This window comes from Stegodyphus dumicola, chromosome X1 (assembly GCF_044657685.1).
Source record: "Stegodyphus dumicola isolate Sdum_Otavi_A_Nest chromosome X1, ASM4465768v1".
Lineage (NCBI taxonomy): Eukaryota > Metazoa > Arthropoda > Arachnida > Araneae > Eresidae > Stegodyphus > Stegodyphus dumicola.
The window spans coordinates 219,243,273-219,267,024 of record NC_140780.1 but is presented as its reverse complement, the minus strand read 5'-3'; the positions used below and the strand labels follow the sequence as shown (position 1 = coordinate 219,267,024).

Below are 23,752 nucleotides of genomic sequence, written 5' to 3'. Positions count from 1 at the left end.
ACCTGTCTTTTTAAAACTGCATTTGGTTTAGCAACAGATCCTTTCACTGGTTAATGTAATCATTTCTTTGCTATCGTTTGCTGTTTGTTCCAAATTGAAAAAGAAAATACTGTGTTATCACATTTTTGCTTTCTATAAAAATAGTTTACTATTTACGTGACTCGTAATTATTCCATGAGGATGCTCATTTTAACAGTTCGTTTCAACTATGCATGCCTGAGTTGCTGACTTTATATAACATAATTTATTTTAGGTTGTAAGATATTTATTTTGAAATTCAGCGGTATATGTTTATGCTAATCTGGTTATTCGTTTTCCTGTAAGAAGTCATATTTTGATCAAAATGAGCTACAAATTTCTAAAAGAAAACTCAAAGGAGTGCTTCAAATTTATTACGCTGGAAATCGTGGTATAAAGTAGGGAATTCAACAAGTAAACAGCATTTATGGTTCGAAAGCAGGTAATGCATGTACCTGAAACATATTAATGTCTTACTTACAGAGAGTTGAATCTCTCTTAGAAAGGAAAATGGAGAATAAATATATATATAACATCTAGACAAATTAGATACAAAATAAAATATTAATGTGACCTTAGAATATAAGACTTTTGATTATAACGGTGAAAGATACTTCTCCATCTGCTCTGTAAAAAGTAAGAAAGCAAACAAGGGAGTAAATATTATAAATTTAGCAGTTTTATAGTAATTATAAAGAATTAAATTTCTGCATTATTTAAGGAACATTTCATGAGACTAATAACTAAAAATTACGGATCAAGCAAAAGCGTATTAAACACATTTCTTCTAATATTAAGAAGCGAATTACCTTTAATTAATTTATTAGGAATCTTAAAATAATATAAAATGTACAAACTGGTTACAAAAATTTGCACTAAATAATATATATTAAAAAGTGCAAAAGTAAATGTTTTCTAATGACTGCAAATTAATGGATGCCGTTACCTATGCAGATTAATCATCTTTTGCAAATACTGTTAGGTACATTTTCTGGAATCTCCGAGGTAAATTTTAAGATGGAAATTATTTACAAGCAGAAAAATTTAACATGATTTGACTTTTAATTTCATTTCCTATTGGTTGGATTAAGGGAAATTTAAAGCATTCAATTTTCCTTTTATTTCATATATTTATTTATAATAGCTTCCGTAAAATAAACAAAGCTATGTGTTTATTGCTCATGCTTTGTTAAACTTTTGTAATATTATGCTAAATGATCCGTCTTTGCTTTTCCTGTAGAAACAAATGTAGCATTTTTGTCATAAGATATTTTATGTTGATTTAGCTACTTATTGCAAGAATTCTGTGTAGTTGTAACCCTTCCTATATTGGGAGGAGGAACTGCCTACAGCGGAATACAGCGGAAGAAAGCTAGTCTTGATTCTAGAGTCAAAAACTTGATATACACAGATAATAACAATACTTGCTGTTGGCGTATTCTTTAGTAGTCAAAACATAAGTGTGTTACCAAATTGCTTAAAATCTTTACCATTACTATACCTTATTCGGGATTTAACTCCTAACCATCTGTGAAACAGCTAGCGTAGCAAACCACTAAATCGATACAACCACTACAGATACAAACATCCATGCCTGATCCTGGATTCAAACCCATGCCCAAAAGAGTGTGGAATTAGGTTTCATTAATCTCCGTAGCATCCGAGACAGCAGGATAATTGGGGGGAGGAATTAATTGCTACTTAAGAACAAACTATTAAAAATTCTTAAAAAATAGCTGCATCATATGGGATGTCGAAAGGAAAATTAAATTTTGTTATTATCACTGAATAAATAATCCTGTGTGAAGGGTTAAGAGTTACGGGCAGTGAAATAACTAAAATTTCGGGAAGACACTTTTGTTTTCAACATTTTTCAAAACTCTTATATTTTCCATCGTTACTGATTGCTAATTGACCTTACTCATTACTATAACAGCTTCATTATCTAACATCAAAATAAATGCTAGGATATTACAGTGAAATTCTAAATAAAAATTTAGCTTATACGTTTTCTGCAGTTGCCAAAACGAGAGTACGAAAAATGTCTATACTTTTCATAACTCCTTAAAAATTCTATTATAACATCATAAGATTCCATGTGTAAAAATTAAAAATACATTAGAAGCTTCTAAATTAAATGCAAAACATTACCTAACAATTTGTAAAAATGATTTTATTCTTGTATGCATCCATTGTAAAAAATAAAAGATTTATTTTTGGAATCTTAATGCAATTCTAGAAATTTCATCTAAATTAAGAACATAATTTATAAACACTCGTAGGGATTATCCTCTTCGAAATATTTTAATAGGTGATGTTTTTAAAAAGAGTGAGATTCATTTAATTATGTTGCACTGTTTACATCTACCATCTTCCCGCTTTTAAACTCATGAAAGGAATGGTACGAATTTTTTCTTAGATCACTTTTCTCAATATTTTCCCTCTATATGTCTGAGAATTTCACGAGCTGCGAGATTGGTTTGGCCAACAGCAAGAGATAATGACTGCTCGTTCAATTGGATTCTTTCCTTTTCCCCGTGGATGCTGTTTCAATTTTCAGACAGCTCGTTTCTATCGATAAGCTTGATTTGTAGTAAGTCTTTGAATCCTTTGCTGGCATTTAATCTCGCTATCCCTCTTTCTGCGTTCAAGCACTTTTTCACCTGCTTAGTCTGACTTCCGCCATTATAAGAATAATTTTTATAATCATAATGAGCTTTGTTTTAGTAAAGGGAATTGAAAGTAAATGTATTTATTCAACTAAATTTCATAATGGAAAAGAATGACAGTGAAGTTCGTTATGTGCATTGCAAATGAAAAGGTGAAGTTTCATATAATGTAAAATAACTTTACAGCTGCGGTTACTATGAAAGGGCATACTATGGAGTTTAATACTAAATTGACTTCAATATGCGAACCTATAATTTTTGAGTGTTTTAATTCAATATGTTATTAAAGTTTGAATATAATTGAAAAATTATGGTATAGTCGTGTAATGTTGCACAGATCACAGTTTCTACACATCAAAGCTTTATTCTAAATGCATGTACTTAGAGAGAAACTGTAAATTTAAACTACCGTTCTTTACATATGTTAATATTAGTTTTATTTATCTATGATTCCTCGTACAACGTGTTAAGTTACAACGCAGCTGACTTTCATATCATTTCGCCATGCAGCCCATAATTCTTCTAAAATATGCGAAATGAACAATATAATTTTGAATATTACCTTTTGACGAGCATTTAAATTTTTCAGGTTAAGGTTATGAAAAGGTTCGAAGCAATACAACTATATATAGTTAGATTGCTTCTACAGACCTTCGTTTGATAATGATGGTTTCAATCAATATTTATTATTACCAGGAGATATTTCTTTAGTTTCACAAACTCTGTTCACTTGGCTATTACTTGAGTTAGGGCTAATGCAAAGTTAAAAAGGAGTTTCCAGCTGTTTTTCAAAACCTAAGTTTTATCATCTCTCAAAGCAAGTTCCAATCAATAACACATAAATCTCACTTGTTAACAGACCTGGGACAAGGCTGAGGCAACTGAGACATTTGCCTCAGGTGAACAATTAGAAAAGTCGCAAAATTTTCTATGGAAATTTAGAAATTCACTTTAAAAAAAGATAGTATGATTGTTAACTTTAAATTTTGGAATACATCAAGAAGTATCGAAATAATTCTGTGTTACGAAGAATCCAACTAAGAGAATTGTAGCATTAATTTATTTTGAAAAATGCTGAGGTTTCACAGTACTACATAATAATGTTAAAACGAAAACTTTTAAAAGTCTGAATCACTTTTCAAATTGTTGTCACCAAATATTATCTCGCTGTATTATATTTAAAGAAATTAAATAATGAAGAAGCTGCATAAATGTATGTATGTTTCTCCCATTGTGATAAAACAACTGTACCTAAAGCCATCAATCCTGAATATCGGCATCTGGAAGCCCAAATTTTGAATTTGGAATTTGCTTTATTATCTATTTCTTATGTTGTAAAGCATTTATGAGTTTTTGATTAAGAAACTCAACGATTTCAAGGCGAGCAATGGCAATACTGTACGGATTAAAAAACCTTTTTTTCCTCCAGTGCGCGAGACTGTGTATCGGAAATTCTAAAGATATGCTCTTTTTAAATTATTTTGCGATATTACTGTTGAATTGAATTTCATGGTTTAAGTGCGAAGAACGGGGCACTTAATAAATAAAGGTAGCACATTAAACGTTAAAAAAATGCCCCTTTGGGCGTAATAAAAAACTGAAAGCTTTCAGTTTTTTCCTTTTGTATTTAATTTATATTTATCTTATTTAATATTATTTATCTTATTTAATATTATTTTATTTATTTATTTATTTGTTATGATAAAAAAGTAAAAAAGTAGGACATTTTGCATTGTATATATACATATAAAGGCGCGCTTTTACCTCTTTGCCTCAGATGAAACATTACATAGGCACTGCCCCGTCTGTTTATTTAACTGAATGGAAAAGTGTTTTAAAGCAGATACGAGCAAAAATAACATTTGACTCCTCAAATATAGCAGCCACAAGCATCGAAACAGATGATTTGTTTATCATAGTTCAAATATGATTCATAGCTTACTTCACTTCTTATCGACAGAAGGGAAAATATTTAAATAACTTTGATTAACCCCCTAGCCGTAATCACGTTTTGGTAACTATTCTTAAACTCTCGTTTCGTTATGTAGTGCTAAATGAAATCTACTGTGTATCGAGCCAGACGGTTCGAAATGTGCTTGCTTAAATAAAAGTGTAATTTTAATTTTATATAAAACGAAAATTTCGCGTAAACCTATATCAATTTATTTGTAGATATTGTTTTTTTCTGAGTTAAAAACGGCAAACCGTTTTCATTCTCAAGAAGAGATATCTATAAAATCTTCCCACGAAATCTATAGGATTCTGTATAAAATTTACGCGGCTTACTCTTCTCTTCTTTACTTTATATTCACGAGTTCTCTTCAATATAAGTTTATTCAAGCCTCTAAAGTTAAACGAATATTTTTAATAAGTTATGCACTTATTTCCAATAATAATAATAATAATAATAATAATTGTTTTTTATATTAAGTTTTATTTGGATAGTGTTTACAGAAAAACACAAATAAGTGCTCTTATTTAATATTCTTGCTGTTAGTTTATTCTAAGTATCGTTTTTGAATAGTTCTGAGTGCTTAGAAAGATATAGAGGAGCTAAAAATGAGTTTGAGTATGGAACAGTTTTACTATTACGAATTGAAATATGCTTTGTATAATTTCATATCATTGATTGTTTCAATAGTTACCAATCAATGCAGTTTTCTCTCCTCTTTTTCTCTTCATTGAACGACAACAACAAGGGTTTTAAAAAATTACTTTCTTATTTCCCTTAACATATTTCTCTGATGCCAATGCATTTCTTCGATTTCTTGTTAGCAAATTTTATTCAATTTTCTTCTTCCCATAAGCGACTGCAAAGCATGATTCAATTCAATTTTCTCCTTTCCTTAAGGGACTGCAAATTATAATGTAAAACTTCTGTAGATTATTTGCTTCTATGCTTTAGAATGGTGTTCCCTTTAGCATCACATTTCCATTTAAACAGTTAAAGAGAATCTTGATGCAGAGATGCGCAACTTAAGAACTTTTATGCAGCTGAAAAAATACTGAAAGTACATGTTAGGCAAATTTTTGATTTTAAGTATTGAATTTTACTTAAAATCTTAATAACTGATTTATAATTCTTGATATTTCAAATTCTGAATTTTAAAAATATGTATGCATAATTTTTAAAACGTAGTTAAATGCTTTAAGAATTTATATAACAAAAATTATTTATTGAACTTTAAAAAAAATGGATCATTTTAGTTACTCGTAAAACCAGAATTATGTAATTTTGGAAATTATATATTACCATTAAACTAACAATGCATATAATGCAAAACACAGCGTTATCAGATAATATAATAAACTCTCATAATAAATCTCATATGTCAACTTAAAAGTGTATAATACTTTCAGATTGCATCAGAAAATATTCTATGTATACATGTTAATGAAATATTTCTAGATTTTTTTCAGCACCGATAGTGCATTCTTTCGGAAGCACAGCAGGTTTAAAAATCTGAGAAAAAGTGAGAAAAATCTGAGACACGAATGATATTTTTTATGTTTTGACTATTTAGAGAAATATTTTTAAACCCCTCGTTATTATAATTTTATATATGTGCAGCATTCCTTGGTATCCGTTCCACTCAATCAGACACCATTTTGAATCATGTTGGTAATACGTGTATTTTCTGTCGCTTGGCAGAAATGCATATGATGGAGAAAACCGTCATCCGCGAAGTAAATAATTTATAATTTTAAATCAGATTCGATGCTTTTGGATAAAATGACTTTTTGAATGGATTTCCGGCAAACTTCGTCAATCATCCTAAGACGTTTTTAATCGTCCTTCTGTTTCTACAAGAGGCAGACATTCATCATCAGTATGCCCTTTAAGTAACCAGATTTTCCAAAATCCGTATGGGTCAGGACATTTTCTGAATAAGAATTCTAAAATAAGAATTTCTGAATAAAGAAAACAAATGAAATCACATTTTGGATTTTATTTAAAGTTTATTACTTAAAATAATTAATATGCTTTGTAGGCTTTTCCAGATTTTACATGATTTCAGCACCATTGTTTATTCATGATCTCAGAAATACTGTCCACGTTTAGGGGTGCTCACCATGAGAAGCTTCACTGTATTTGTTACCCATATAATATATATGTGATAATTCCTAGAGAATGGGGTTGAAATACCAATGTTACCGATTTAAAGAAACATACCGTCTATTGGTGTGTTTCTTTAAAAATAAGGAAAAGAAAAGCATACAAAAATTAGATTTCTACATGCACCCAAATGCTGTTAATTTAAAAGAAATGACATACTTTATGAACTTCAAATTTTTATTATACGATAACATGAACATTTCGTCATATTTGTTTTCCATTATATCTTCAGCCACAACCATCGAATTATTTTTCATGTTCACCATCACTGTTACTCTGATCCATAAAATAATAATCATCTTCAGCTCCATCTAGATTGTTAGATATACTGCATATTTTAAATGACTTGTAAATTACGTATAATAATTTTATTCCATGCATTTGTTATCCATTCACACACTATTTTTAGACTGGCATGACGCATTTGGCATCCTTTTGTGAATGATTTTTCACATTCTAACATCCACGTATCCCACTGTCGTTTTAAATTTTCTTTTGAATGCTTTATTGATACACACACCTATAGCCTGAACTAATAACATTAATCAACCTGGAATATCTGTCATGTCTGTATTACACTCTTTAAATAATTTTTTCGTATTATCCGTTAGATGGGATTTGAACATATCCCATTTTAGTGAAACTACGTGCCGGTCAGAAGGTTAAATGATTATTTAGTATATCATTAATACTTATCATAAATTTTCGCTGTTAATTGAAACTTAAATATATGAAAGTTTTTGACAAATTTCGTTCTTCATTAACTGCTTTCTAATGTTTTTTTTATGATTTTAACTTTTGTTTCCGATTGATAACGTGTACAAGCGTATTGAAATTTTGTCAAATTTCTAACTGCAGACCATATTAATGCGTACTGTTGCGAAATTTGAATTCTTAATGTTTCATTTTGTATAATATGATCAATTAGAAGTAATGTACACTGCGAAAAAAAATGGGACAGTTCTACATCTCAGGTTCTACTGGGCCGATTGACCAAATTCAACTTGCGTTTTTCATGTCTCGAAAGCGTGACTTAGGATATATATTAGATTTATATATAGCCTTGTTCTAATCTAGGTATTTTGACACAAAATCGGACTTTTTCTTAACTAACATACCAATTGTTTTTCATATTTCGATTCTACGACTCAAATTACGCCAAACAAACAAGTTTCGTAAAAATCGCACGAGTAGTTTTTAAAAAAATTAGCTCTCGAAATTTTAGCTCCTCAATGTTAATTGAGTTTGGTATATATTGATTAATCTCTCTTTTTCTATTAAGCTTATTTGATTCTTCCTTTCACATTTCGAAATTCAGTAGTTTTCAAATAAAATTTTCATTCACACATTTCAAATAAAATTCACACATTTTTTATGATTTAGTTTTAAAATTTGAATTTTTAAATAATTTTTATAAATTTTTCAAAAAACAAATTTGAATTATAAGCTATCATTTTTTACCATCATCTTAAATTAGACGTATTTCTAAGCACACCTACAAAAAATGACAATTTTTATTCAAAATTTCCGAAGATATACGTAAATTTATATAGTGGCGCGTTTTGAAATTTGGCATATTTGTTGAAAGCGATAAAACATCAGATATGACCTAAACACGTTGCTAAAATTATTTGGAAGTGGAAACGATGTGACCTTTTTCTCGCTCTTACACAATATAAAAAGGTAGGAACAAAGTGTCTTTTTTCCGCTTAATAACTAATTAATTATTAATTCGGCATAATGGAAGGGAAGGAAAATTGGTTGCCATATATTAAGAAGTTCGTCAAGTGAATTATTCTTGGCCAAACTGAAAAAAATTCGCCAAGATAAATTTTTGAATTCCTCCTTAAATTTCGCACCAAATTTTACAAAATTTAACATCTGAGCATAATTTGAGTTGTAGAATCGAAATATGGAAAAGAATTGGTATGTTATTTCACAAAAAGACAATTTTGTGTCAACATACCTATGTTAAAACAGTGATATATATATATATTATATATATATATATAATCTATATCCTCAGTCGCACTTTCGAGACATGAAAAACGTAATTTGAATTTTGTCAATCGGCCCAGTAGAACGGGAGATAACTGTCACATTTTTTTTCGCAGTGTACACCTTACTGATTTATTAGCCAAAATATTTATCCATGTTTAGACTGCCGCCTGTCTGTTAACTACCTGGAATGAACTACTGTGTGCGTCAGTTGGTAATAGTAGAGCACAGTACGAATTTAGCTGCCAGATCGAGCGTTAGAACTATTCAATAAATCAATTTCATACCTTAGCTACATGTTCAGGCTTTTTGAATGTGCTGTGTATTTATATTACAAATTTAAAATACTTGCTTCAGTGTACTGCGTCATGAATGAGATTATATTTGCATAGCACTATGTTTTATGAATTATGCATTTAATCATTCAAGTACATAAATTAAATATCTGTCTGGAGAATTGAAACGAACAACTGAAATGTATCCACGATGGAAATGAAACAATATAAAACCTATTCTAGGAGAGAGTTGCGCTGCTTGAAATATTTTCCCTTTAAATTAAAAGAAAAAAATAATTCTGTACTTTTGTTTACACACTGCAAGTTTAAGGGAAGAAATGGCTTATAATCCGGAAGTTGCTGTAACTAAATAAACTTTTTATTCATTTAAAAGATTCTAATCAATTATTTCGACTGCAGTTTTTTTAAATTTAATCGCCACTGATACTTTACTTGTTTATTCAGTTTATTTTTGGAAAGCCATTACTCTCGTTTTAGTACTAAAGGTAATTAACAAGTTAAAAGAAAGCATATAAAAGATGTAAAATTTCTCTGTTGTAGAAGAATTTGTTTTTTGTAACTGAAACATAGATTTCGCTGTAATGATTTGGGGAAATATTTAAATTTTAAAGTGGAGATAATGCATTAGTTTAGATGCTAAATAAATATCTGAACTGCCGACAATGTTTTCTTTGGAAAGCAAAATTAATTAAGATCTCAAATAAATTTTATTTTGTGTATGCGAATTAAAATTTTTTCGTGAGTCTGAAATTACAGGTCTGAAAAGGCAATTACCCATAATAGTCTTAGTCGAGTTAAAACTGGAGTTGATGCTGTTTTATTGTTTTTGTTTTCATTTTGATTATTATTTTTTTTAAATAAGGAAATTATTTGAGTTCGAATAAAGAATACTTACTATTATTGTTACGTTTCAAATCAAGTATGTTCTAGCACAAAGGGTTTTGAAAAAATATCGAATGCATGTAAACGGCATAAAAATTGAATTAAAATGAACTACTTATCTTCTAAGAGATGCCATCCTATACCTTATAAATTTATATGAAAAACCTACGAAATAAGGAAAATTTCAAGTTCAAACAAGCAAATAAAGTGTTTTCTTAAAGCTCATTCCAAAATATAATTTGTCAAACGTTTATTGCGACATTAGTCATTAAATTTTAATTTCCAACCTACTTTTCAAGCACTGAATTATTTATATTCTAAACAAGAACTTTAGAAATGTAGGAATCCCAACATTCTTTCAGGAACACCCGCATGTTAAAGCACTTATACTATGCCATATATGATTTATTCTTATGAAATGAAACATAAAAGATGAGAAGCATAATTTCATTTATAGTGCTTTATGAATTATATAATGAAGTATTTATACACAAGTTTATACTAAGCATTTGGTAGCTTTAGTAACTAAACACAGTGAAAAAGCTTTAGTAACTAAAAAGTGAAATTTCGGCTGAGAAAATTTCGTCCCATAAATTTTGATCTGAAAGAAAAATATGGGTCTGATAGACCCCTTGACAACGACAAACACTTTTTAAACAGCTGTCTAAAGAAATTTAAGTCAAACCTCACCAGAATTTGAGAACCATTAGATGATGACAGTATTATTTTGTATCATTCGCATCAAATAAGCATCGATTTCATGTCGTTATTTATAAAGCTCATATATTTATCAAAAACTTTAATCGGACAGGTTATTATTTTCAGTGCCCTGAAAAGGAAAATTGCTTAAACCGTATTATAAGGATTCGTTTAGTTTTACTGACAAGCTATTATATGTTAATTTACTTCACTGTTTTTCTCAATTTTCATTTTCCTCCCAGGATGTAAATAAGCTCCCGTGTATTCAAATGTGGTAGAAAGGAAAAAGTATTTAAAGTAAGGCATTAGAGGTTAGCATCAGAGCGTTTTCCGCCTGCTGAAGGCCACGTTTACTAATTGATTCTCTTGAGAGGAGTATTCTACGGCGTTGCATTACTCTTGTCACGCCGAATTTAGGTCAGAGCTAACTTGTACGTTTTGTGTCTGCGTAGACTTTAGGTTAACTTAAGTTAACTTAGTCATGATTTAAAATTCGTTACCTTTTGATTTAAGCCATAAATGTTCGCTGTGCTGTAAGCACGTGGAGTGCCTTATGTTAAATTTTTATTTGAGTTAAATAAAAGTCTTTTACACCCTGGTACTTAAAATACATATTGATATATCACTTTAAGTCTTAGAGGTTTCATACAAGGTATAAAACGAGACTGGTAGAATTAATCATTCCACTTACAGAATCAGTTCTCTTTGACATTATAACCTTCAAAGTCGTTCTCTTCAGCATTCACACATTTCTGCATTCGGTGCTGCCATTGCTGGTAACAATTCTGGAACGAGGTTTTTGGAAGGCCCTTCAGAAGATTCTCCGTTTTTGCCTGAACCTCTTCAACTGAGATAAAATGTGTTACCTTTAAGCAAGATTTAACTTTAGGAAATTAAAAAAAAAGTCTCATGGAGCCAAATTAGGTGAATAAGGAGGATGCCCCATCACAGTAATGTTTTTGTTGGTCAGAAACTGCTTGAGAGTTAGGGCCGTGTGAGCAGGTGCATTGTCCTGGTGCAAAATCCATCCATCACTCCACGACTGAGGCCTTTTCTTTTCTAAATTTTTCACGAAGTATACCATTGGAAACCCATTCAATCACGATGATCGCGTTGTGCCTTCCATACTGTCCCTTCACACTGAAAACCGCTTATGCCATTCAAACACACGTGCGTGAGACATAGTTTCATCTCCATAAGCCTCGGCTAATATTTCAAGTTTCCTCTGTGGCTGATTTCTTAAGTTTCACAAGAAACGTGATGTTGATTCGCTGTTAGGTTTTAACATTAGACATTTTTCGGCCGAATCCAGTTGCACGTGTTCACTGAATGATGCATTACTCCCCACTAGCGTATCGGTTAAGTCGAAACTGACCGCATGGATAGAGGAGATGTGTGGCACGACGTCACCAAAACAGTTGTTGCCAACTCTACTCTTTCTTCAAACTACAGACTTAATCTCGTTTTTTTTTTTTTTTTTTTTTTTTTTTTTTTGTGTGTCACACCTTGTATATTTGATGCTACCAAAGAACTCGAAACTTCATAGTAGTACGACCAGTGATTAAAAATGGATTACACTCGGCCACGAAGTGATAAAAAGCATGTCTACTGAAGCTATTATCTCTTTGAAAAAAACAAAAGTCGATTTGAAATTAAATTGAATCAGATTTTCTAATTGATGAGATGCTGATGGAATAATTATTTACACGCTGCTTCAAAATAACGAGAAACTAATAATGTAAGTCATTATTAATCAATAACTGGACCAAATGAAGGAGGCATGAAATTTCCAACACTGAAAATTCGGCAGGATGAATTATCTTTTCCCAATGCAATGCCAAGCCTCATATAACGCTTCAGACAAGAGGAGAATTAAACGAATTAGCGCAGAAAAAGTTTCACTCACCTTACATTCTTTTCTAAAATTGCTCCATCAGATTAACATCTGTTTCGGTCATTATAAAGTCATTTAAATACGAGAAAAATTTCAGAACAGGTTTTCAGCTCCTTAGTCTGAGAAAGAGTAAATTTCTTTTGGGAAAATTTTTGAAGGATTTTTTTTTGGGGGGGAGAGGTTATTATGGAGGCATTTCCGTTCCGATTATATCCGCCAATAAGAGGAATTCCCCATGAAGGACTTTTTAAAGGAGACTAGTTCATATCTAAGTTACAGATAGGGAAACTACGAAAACGCCCAGGCAGCAAGCTTATTTTCCGCAATTCGAATCTCGGAGCGAACTACCAGTGCTCAGCGACATTTTTGAGCAGCCGTTAGTGGGCTTCGTTGAAGGATCGTCAATAATGTTTTATGAATGTGGTGTTTATAAACTGATTGAAATTGAAAGATTGCCAGAAATGGAAACAAAGAGTGTTATTGAGTACATAAATGATTACATGTAAATATTAGAGTTAAAAGTTTCGAGTTTGTAAAGCTAAATTCTTTTTTAATTAAATGTATGTACTATAAAGCATAGGCTAGTTCTTCATGTTCAAAATTAACATTTCTATGAATGATTATAAGCATCGCATTACATTACATGCCTAAAAAAACATAGTTTTTATACTCTTACTTTTTCTTTCTAAAAGCCTATCCAACAAGAGCGGCAGGAAGCACCACGGATGCTACGTGTAACTAATCATCGGAACTGTAACTAGTTATTTTCATCTTAAGGACAAGATCGTTTAACGAATTTACGTTTTTACTAAACATTTATATAAACTTATTTCTTAGTTTATGAAAGTTCGAAAGTTCTTAGTCCTAAAATGAGCTTCGCTTTTATGAACGAGAGCGCGAATACAGAAAAAAACCTTTCAACTTTTGTCTTGTACTGCATCTGAAGAAACGTATGATCTTAATTACGAAATATCACTCAGGTATACGACAGTTTTATAGATTTCAAAGAAACTATACATTAAAAAGCATTCAGTATAATGTTATATTTCAAGTCTTTGACATAAGCCAGGGCAGATGGCAATCTTATATTTGTACATTGGGGCGCAAAAACAGAGAACCCTGCTCAAAATGCCCCATAGAAACCGGTAAAACTTTTTATGGGTTTCTATTGAATTTTAATGACTTCTGTTCGTCTCTGTGGATTTTTCTTACTGGTTTCAAAATACCCCCTAGAAACCAGTAAAACTTTCTACTGGTACCTATAGAATTTTTTTTTTGGTCCTTACTGACTTTTACTGGTTTCTATTGATCTCTGTGGGTTTTCTTAACGGTATGAATTGACACCCGTACAACCAACATCAATGTCAGAACTTTCTACTGGTTTGTATTGGTTTATATTGAATTTGCTGGTTTTCTTACAGGTATCAATATAATAATAACTCTTCTGTTGGTTTATGTGGGTTTATGCTAATTTGGTTTATATGGGTTATATGGGTTTATGCTAATTCTAACGTTAATAGACTTCTTGTAAACAATAAAATTAATAGAATGAAAATATGATCTCTTTAAGACCATCAGGGTAACCTAGAAACGTAGGTGGTCGTTTTAGAGAGGGTTTTTACTAAATATGCTTATTTATTTGATTTAACTTTTTTTCGGAAACAATAACAGAAATTATATACACCACACACAACGAGGTCTCTCTAAGGCGGCCAACCGCAAATAAAAACGCATCTTTGCAAGTGCTCGCCTTAGAGAGATGATGCTCAATACCAATATATACTCACGTTCATAGACATACGTTTATATTTTAGAGGCGGTCGTCTTAAGGAGGTTGCAACTTCGAAATGAATATCTCTAAGGCGACCAGTCACACTTGCATAATTTTGTTTGTGAATGGTCGTCTTAGAGAGGAAATGTTCAATACCAAAATGTACTTATGTTTTCAGAAATACTGGTTTGAAAACCAGAAATACTGGTCTGGATGACCGGCTTTGCCGAATACACACACATACGCACTTGCATTTCTGATGTTACAAATGAACACCGGTATCAACCAACATCTCTTTAACACGATCAAGTTCATTCACAATCACAAAACTATTTTCTCCGTGTTAACGCTGACGTGAGGAAAAAATTTCCTCTCCCTCCCCAGCTCTCAGAAGAAGTTTCCCAAACAAGCAATATGGCGCCGTTCTAGTTATTGTTGTGCGATGTTGGTGTTATTTTCTTCGTGCATGTAGCAATGCAATGAATAATTTACTATGATTTACTATATTAAAAATTTTACTATATTTTACTGTTTAGAAATTAGTAATAAATAATAAAATACCAGCACTGACAGTAAATATGAAAGCAAATACCGCTAAAGCTATGCACGTGTAATCGTGTCTAATGTTTAAGAGAACTTTGCTGATAACTTTGAGATACTTAATTCCCGAACTGTGGGTTGAGAATCGGTATTTATTAAGACTTGTAAATTTTTTATAGTTAGATTTGTTGCAATATAATTTATTGTATTTTGGGTATTATTAAGTTTATTATAGTTTATATTCATGTTTCATTTATCTTCTGAGAGATACAGGTAACATTCAAACTATGTAAAGAGGTGGTCGACACAGTGTTTGTATATTATTATTTCTTCACTACATTATATTCTAGGATTCATCTTTTATATTTATAATCAAATCAATAATATATATACAATCAAAGTCATGATTTGCAACCATTAAATGATATTATTAATGAAATTATATATATATATATATATATGTAATAAATTCTGTAGTCGAATACAGGCGGTGGAATCCATAATGAACAGCAAGAATTTTGATGGCTTAGAGGTGTTGAAACTCCAATCCACAATGAATAAGAAATGTGGCAGTCGAGGTAGATTTAATTCAACTGTACTTTCAACAAATATGTTGCAGCAACAAACGAGTTGGCACATTATTTTTGCCTATTCCAAAAGTTTTCATTTTTGGTACATAAATTGGTAGTAAGAAACAAGGAGCAGACAGACTGCAGTCCAGCTAGGCCAAAGCATTGAGAGCAAATGCGTTATGTTAAGGGTAAAATCTTAAATCAGACTGAGTTAATTTTGGTTCTCGATGTATTTTTATTTAGTAATTAATACTGCTGTAAAATTACTATTGGCTGTTTGAGTTTTAGTTCCCTTTACAACATCAAATTATTTAAGAGTCATATGACATGGATTAATCTCGAAATGATGCAGTGCAGAGAGATTACAATTTTTAGACTAGAGAAGGAAAATTAATTTTAAGCTGCTAATTTAATCTTTTACATATACTTTATTTTTCTTACATATATATAGTATGTACATACATCCTTCAATGGTTGTGAATCATGACTTTGATTATTATCTTTCTATTAATGTTATTTTCAAAATTATATAAAGGGAGTTTAAAATTTTGTAAAGAGAATTTATGCAAATATTTTGTAATATGTTTATAGTTATTGACATAATTGAGAAGGACAGGGGCTTGAAGGCTTCTAGATATTTTAAAAATTTTATTAAGTTTATTCACAATAAATTGTATTTAAAATTACTCTAAAAGCTTTCTTCGCCATTTAGTTCTCTACATTTCATCAGTGCTAATTATGTACTTCTGCTGGTTTATGTTTTTATTTACTAGGTTTTATGGAAATTTGATCTACAGCTCTGTTTTTGTGTATTTTTATAGGGATTCTGTATATGGATACCCGTTCTATGTACGATTCTATGTATGGATACTCCGCTATGATATAATTCTATTGTTTTTTTATCGGTTTTTGTCTACTGTTTGGTGCAGCAATTTTCCCAAGAGGTATCTTTATTGGTCTGTGGATTTTTGTGTACTGGCTTTTACAGGGATTTGGGCTATGGGTACCTATATAGGTGTACGTGTTTTTGTCTACTGGCTTTTTACGAGGCATAGACCTACGAAATATCCATTTTTTAATGGAGATTTGGCCCATGGATATGCATAAAGTTCTGATTTCTGGCTATGAGTTTTTACTGGGATTTCGTTTATAGTGCCTACAGTTCTACAGGTTTCTACAGAGATTTGGACTACTCGTATCCGTTCAGTCGTACGGGTTTTTGTTTATAGGTTTTTACGGTTATTTGGCTTATGGATACCCGTACAGTTATTTGGGTTTCTGTTTATGGGTTTTTTACGGGGATTTCGCCTACGGGTACCCTTAGAGCTCTGTGGGTTTCTTTCTATGTGTTTTTACAGGGATTTGGCCTACGAGTACCCGTAGAGCTATACGGGTTTCTTTTTATGGGGTTTTACGGGGTTCTGGCCTACGGTTAGCCGTACAGCTGTGCGGGTTTCTGTGTGTGGGTTTTTACGGGAATTTGGCCTACCGGTACCGTAAGAAATTTACGGATTTCTACGGGGCATTTGTAGCAGGGAAATTATAAACACGGTGACCTGACGGATGCGAATGGCGATGTTTGAAATAAACGTTGAACATCATCCTCTTTTTTTCTTTGCTCGACTCCCACATTCCGTATTGTAAATATTTGACTGTTCAGATCAACCATCATCCTTCCTATCATAGCCTGCATAATTTCTAGAGAGTCTACTGTCGCCTTGATTTTTGAAAGCTGTACTATATTGTATATACATGTAAGAAAACTAAAACAATATGTGAAAGATAAATTACAATTTTAATTAACAACAACCCTATGATACTTAACCATTTTTATTCTAAAAACAGACATCTCTTTCTGCACTGCGTGATTTCGAGACTAATCCATGTCATGACTCTTACATAGCACTGATTATGTAAATGGAACTAAAACTCAAACAGCCAATAGTAATTTTACAGCAGTATAAACTATTCAATCAAAATGTATTGAGGACTAAAATTAACTCAGTCTGAAATAAGATTTCATCCCGAACACAAAGCACTTGTTTTCTTCCCTTCGGCCTATTTGAACTGCTCGCTGCTGCTCTCTTCGTATTTCAAAGCTATCAAAACTGCAAACATTTTGAAATAGGCAAAAGCACCGTGCCAAGTTGTTTGTGGCCGCAACAGGATAACTGAAATAAAAAAGAAACTTAAATCTGCATCGGCTGCCAGTTTCCTATTCAGTACAGATATACATTCTACGTTCTATACTATTTACGTTTCCACACCATCAATATTTCTTGGCATCTGTGCAATAAATTCTCCTACATCATTACGTCTAAGTCTGCGTCATTACAGTTGATAGTATGGATTCATGTGTTTCAAACCTCCAATGGAAAAGTTTATTCGGTCAGTTCCTCTAGTTCTCAAGATATCTACATGGCTTTGTCATTTTATGTGCACGGGGAGACTCATTTTGATGCAAGTCTGCGCCATGCCTATTTTTGATTTCTGCGTTCATAATTAAAGTTCAAGGTTTCTAAATTTCTACCTTTACAGTTTTGATGAAAATCTGTGCCATGCCTATTTTTAATTCCTGTTAATAATTAAAGCCTCACTCGTGTTCTGCCCAGAATCTAAACAAAAAACATTATTGTTTGATCATCTGTGGTTTAACTAGTGCCTTCTACTAGTTAACCAGTGCTTCGAACTTAGTAGAATTATTTAATATCAATTGCAAAATGATTCAGCTCATAGTCATCAGTCATTAAATCATAAATCTCAGTGTCATTTACTTTGCAGATGTTGAACTTAACTAAGATATCTACCTTCCACTTCTGATTTTTTTTTATATCCACCCTTACAGGGTTTTTATCCATAATTATTTTCATTCTGTCAAAATGTATTAAAATGATTATTTCTTCAGTGAAGCAAAAGTGAAGATCCAGTGGGTTGAAAATTTTGTATGAAGAATGTTAGTTAAAAATTTTAAATTTTGATTTCATTGTTTTGAGAAAAAACAGTGTTCAAAGAATGAAAACACGAGTATTCTTATATTTTTATTTAATGGTTTCACATTTATTAAATTTGTTTTGCTAACAGGAAATTTTTCATAAGTATGAAGTAAATAATTTATAAATTAATTAATATTATTTTGAAATATAAAAGTAATAGCTTTGTTTTATGAAAATGAATGATTAAAAATGTTATGGTATTATAACTATAAATTTAAATAATATTTTTTAAAATTAATTAAATATGGAATTTTAATATTTTTTCGGAAAAGATTATTAAATTGTATTGCCATTAATCATTATATTTTTGGGTTATTTTATATGCATTTGAATTGATGTTAAGAATTTTATAATTATTCTGAGAATGAAGTGAATACAAAAAATAAGTGAAATTAATACAAATAAGTGATATGAAATTATGGTAAATGCATATGAAAAATGTATGGGTGAATGTAAGTTAAGTACAGAATATGTTGATGGTGTATTGGTTCCGAAACAGAGGCCTATTATTACCTCTGTACAAGTGCTGCATTTACCCTCTTCACATAAAATAATGTTGAAGGCCCTCATTTATGAGCGTGTAACATTTTTACATATTATTATTATTACTTTATATTTTTATCATGGGATGCTTTAAAGGCCAGTTAGCTTATGCATGGAACGGGGGCTTTTTCATATAACTGTCATAGCATCCCTGAGTAACTAATGCAGAATAAACACGCTAGTTAGTTCAAGCGGATAGCCCTATTGATGGAAATGTTTGCTTAGATGTACTGGTAAAATAAGGAATTCAAAATGAAAGGTATTTTCTGTGAAACCATAAATTCTGAAATATTATTCCTACTGTATTATGATGATAAAATATAATTTATCAATATGAAAACTAGTGTCATAAATTTTTATATGGCTTACAGTTAATTAGATTAAGTAATGTTTATGTAGAAGTATTTATTTGTGATATTCTGTGATAACAAAAACTTTCTCTAAATAATTATGATTATGCAGACTTTAAAACAAAAAGACTTTGGTACTGAAATGCTGATAAATTTAATACGGCTCTAAAAGTTGCATTTATTTTTTAAACAATCTTATACTCGAAACATTATGCTGATGCAATTATTTATATTGGTCTAAATTTTATGATTTACATTTCTCTTCATTTTGTGCTGTTTTAAGGCTCTTTGAAAAAGTCTTCTCTATCGCTACGCCTTTTTTATCCTTGAAGGGGGATACGTAAGATAAAAAATATGTCAAATATAAATTATTATATAAATCAGCAACAGCCTCTTAATGCTTAAATTCATTTCCCTTCTCTATTCTTAAAATAGAAATCTCTTTTTTACACTGCGTCATTTCGAGACTAATCCATATCACATGACTCTTACATAAAATATGATGTAAATGGAAGTAAAACAGCCAATAATAATTTTACAGCAGTATTAATTGTCCAATCAAAATGCACTGAGAACCAAACTAACACAATCTGTATTATTATTTCATCCTTAAACACAACGCACTTGTTTTCTACCCTTGGGGCTAGCTGGCCTGCTTGACGTAGATACAAGTAGTGTGCCAAGTTATTTGCGGCAGCCACGTGTTTACTGAAATAAAACTGAAGATTTAATCTGCCTCGGCTGCCAGTTTCTTATTCATAATGGTTGAACATTCTACGTAATCAAATTTACTGCTATTCAATTACGTTTAAATTTGTTTCCATTACATATACATTGTTTTTGCATTTATAACCTACATGTTTAAATTATCAGCTTTGTTTTCGATGTTATTTACGATTCAGTTGTTACTTCATATGAATTGAAAATTTTTCTTTAGAAAATGAGAAAGATTAAAACTTTTGTCTGGATAAATTAATGGATACTTCATCTTTTCTTTTCGCAATTTCTTCACAGAATTTAATTATTACTATGTTTTCTTAAAGCAGACACGTATAAATAAATGTAAGTGACATCAGGTAACTCTGTTTTAGAAAACTCTCCACCAGCGCTAGAGAGGTTAAACGATCAACACGATTGCTCTGCCCGGTGTTCAGATTCCACTAGCTGTATGGAAGTTTTTTATTTTCCGGTATGTGATGCAAGAAATACGAGCCAGTTTGCCTCAAAGCGTCCTGCACAAAGGTCTCCATGCCGTTAGGCAAGTAGACTCCTGTGTTCGGCAATAATTTAAGCACTTCTGTTCAGCTCTCTCTTTGAGAATAAAATTTATATATTGCTTTTAAAATTTCGGTAGAATGTTAAAATACTAACTGTCTTTGAATTAAAGAAACGATCAAAATCATGAATTTTTGTTCTAATCATACAAAAGTATTGTAATATCAATTTTAAAGTATATAGGTAGTTTGTTCTTTCCTTTAGACCTCTCTTGAAGTAAAAATACTAAAGAATTCATAATTTTGAAAGGCAATGCCCTGAAATTTGTAATCTGCTTTAAATTCCTTTAAGATAATGTTGTTGTAATTGCGATGTATACTTATTTTAATTCAACTGATTTTCAAAATTTCTAACTATAGCTTTAATGAATTAAAGAAATTTTAAGCTATTTGGTATTTCTTTGTATTTTTCTCTTTTAACATACAACAAAAGACGTGATAAATATATTAAGACTAAATCAAAAGCCCGTATTTTTATTGGTATTTGTGCAATGCCCAGACTCAAACTTTAATTACTTAGACACTAATTATATTTCAAAGCTCGATATTAAATAAAAACTTACAGTAAATGCAGTTTTTTTAAAGGAAAGAAAACAGCTTATCCCCGTATTTGGAAGGATTTCTACATGATTTTCATTCTTCTTTATCAAACATGAAAATTTAATTAAAAAAGAATTCTTTGCAACGACGCGGATAAGCCGTGCTTTTAAGATAAACACAAAATCACCACGAATTGCGTGTTTGCTTAAAGTATTAAGGCGTCTAAAAAAGCTTTCGTACCCGCAGCTGCAACGCTGAACTATAAATAAGCACGACGGTCCAATGGGCTTTAATTCCAGGTCACGCACGGACCAGTCTGTCAAAAGAAGTTTTTCTCTGACATCGGGAATAATTTAGAACGGGAAAGATTTCAAGAGAGCTGAAAGTTAACGCTTTAAGGATTTGTTCCATCTATTGATCTTACGTTTCTTTCCTGCGGATATTCACTTGCCATTACATTCTTTGCGAGGAGGATTTGTCATCTTTCAGAAGGTAAGAGGTGAGATGAAATACTACACAATTTAACCGGAGATTTGCTACAGCAAAGTCAGCTTTATTCTGATATTAGTATTTCATTTTAAAAAGGCTGGGAGTAGGATGTCGATTGAAATGTTTGAACCTAATGGTTTGAAAGCAATTGCGCTACAGGACTTGTTTTAAATGAAATGTACAGACATGCGAGTAACAACGCAGGTTAGAGTAAGTTTTTCTTATGTTCACATATGCAAATTGCATTTAACGTTTTTAGTCATAAGAGAGAAGGAATTGTTTTAGATATACAACATTTTATGGCTTTATATTTAATCCAAACCGAAGGTTTTAAGGTAAATTTAGTGCTTCGTAAAATTTTATAAGCAAAGAAAAATAAGATTTGAAGAATTACAATAAGCTGAAATACTTATGCAGCACTGTTTTTAAAAATTCCTAAACAATGTCGTTTTTAAACATTAATCGTCAAATTTATTCAAGATTTCTCTCGTAGTTATTAATGAGAGGATAAATGAACGTTTACAAAGTTAACTGTAGCCCAGTTAAACTATGTAATAGTTCTCTAAGCTTTTAACATTTGTTTATTAATGTTTTCAAATGGAATTGGAAGTATATGTTTGAAGTAAATTATAGAACTTGATTTTAATTTATGTTTTGCAGAATTGAAGATTAGATTAAATTGGGTTTTCCAAATCATTTAGACCTCTAGTAGTGATCTCACAAACGTGCTTTTCTTAAATCTTTTTAAGACTGAAAATTTATTAGACTGATCAAGTTGAACAAAATTCATAATCTAGTTATTTAACATTTCTGATGCTAACATCGTTTTTGTTTTAATAAGTACCAGTCGGATCTCATTTGATACGAATAAAATTTTTAATCTTTAGTTATTAATATTATCGCAAAAGTTATTTAAATTTATATTAAAATATTTATATAATATAAATATTTTTATGAATTTGGGAAGTTTATTTAATTTGTTTAACAAGTTATTTTATGAGGCATCTTTACTGTCACTTATGGGTTTACAATTTTCCTGCCAGAATGCAATTTAGTTCGCGTGTATATAAGTGAGGGTTTGAGATTTTATATATTAAGTCAGAGCGTGTTCTGCTTCTTGTAGGCCTCGTTACTAGGTTGGCTATTGTCCTCCTTGCGTTACTTTTTCACGCCAGTAAATTCCGAGCCTAATTCGCAATTGCATTGCTATGTGCAGCCCCTGGCTATTAGATATTTAAATTTAGCTTTACATTTGAATTTCTAGTTTGAGTTTCTCGCTGTAAATGCTAGCGGATTTGCAAGCACCAGATGTGGCTTCTTTTTACATATTTTAGTTTAAAATAAAATGTATTTTACACCCTTCTTAAGTTTCTGTTGCACTCAGACATACCGATAAGTCACTTTACAGCTATCCAAGGTTGGTCATATTTTACAGTAGTAAAAGAACTACTCCAATTGCTAATTTATAAATTTGCTAATTTATTGAACATGCAAGAATATAGCAGACAATTGGCTGAAAGGTAGTAACAAAGTGCGTCACGTATAATTTTCATAAATTCTTCTAGAATAGTCTTTGCGTACAAAATCTGAAAATTTAGAGCGTGTTTAACTATATCTTCGATCCATTGAATGAGCCCAATATTAACATCTTCCATTCTGTTTAACGTTCTTTCTCGCACTTGATTCAAATAACTTCGGAATAGGTTGCCATTTCGGTGTATTTTTCTGGACCAAAGACCTGCCTGATTCCAAACGGAATTTTTTTCTTTTATAATTTTTTCCTCTTCATATGGGTTTAGGTGTACCCAAACAATGAAACCATTCATTTCACTCAATTTCTGACATGTTGTAAAAAATGACAATATACAATCATCTTGTCATTTTTTTATAGTATTATGTTTGGAATTGCATGAACTCTTGTTGACAATTGTATGAACTCTTGTTGACAATTGTATGAACTCTTGTTGACAATCGTATAAACTCTTACTTTTGTCCTGCTGCAATCGATAATCATAGCCGTGTTATGCTTTCTGAGTATTCTTAATTTCAGAAGAAAATGTGCTAAGAAAAATTAACAAATTTCCTTTTTCACGAACAATACCATGCA

General features: G+C 31.1%; 1 protein-coding gene across 1 annotated transcript in view; it reads right to left on the bottom strand.

Annotated features, from left to right (window-relative positions):
• LOC118198259 (fibroblast growth factor receptor-like 1) overlaps positions 1-23,752 on the bottom strand; it is a 206,354-nt gene that overhangs the window by 136,118 nt on the left and 46,484 nt on the right. The window lies entirely within an intron of this gene.